Below are 542 nucleotides of genomic sequence, written 5' to 3' on the forward strand. Positions count from 1 at the left end.
TTTCCCTTTTTTTTTTTTTTTTTAAATACAAATCATTTTATAGTTTGGTGTTGTTACCCTATTCAGATTGTTCATTCAAATGAATGACTCTTTATATAAAATAATTATATAACTAAAAGTCCATTTATAAAAATGTTACTGTACTGAAGTATAAACAGATAAATCATTTAGGTACTTTATCGGAAAGACTAATAGAAAGATTCATTCTATTGAATCAATTTGTCACAAAGAGTTCTTTTTCTCGTATGAGCATTGGAAATTCTGATTCATTCTAGTGGACTTGTTCGTCCTAAGTGGTTCTTTTTCTCATACAGTACTATTTAGTTAACCACTACGTCATACACTGTAAATTATACAGTATTCTAGTTTTTTAGTCGTACTAAGTAAACGTTTCTCAGTTGAAGCTCTGATTAAGTGATACATTTATATGACTGAATAGTCAAGTATTTAAAAAAATATTGACCCTTTAAATAACTTTTCTAACTTGTTTTTTTAAACAAGTAGCTTGACTGTAGTACAGTATAAACAAACCAATCATTTCA

The sequence above is a fragment of the Sinocyclocheilus rhinocerous genome, unplaced genomic scaffold, assembly GCF_001515625.1.
Source record: "Sinocyclocheilus rhinocerous isolate Xijiao unplaced genomic scaffold, SAMN03320098_v1.1 scaffold663, whole genome shotgun sequence".
Taxonomy (NCBI): domain Eukaryota; kingdom Metazoa; phylum Chordata; class Actinopteri; order Cypriniformes; family Cyprinidae; genus Sinocyclocheilus; species Sinocyclocheilus rhinocerous.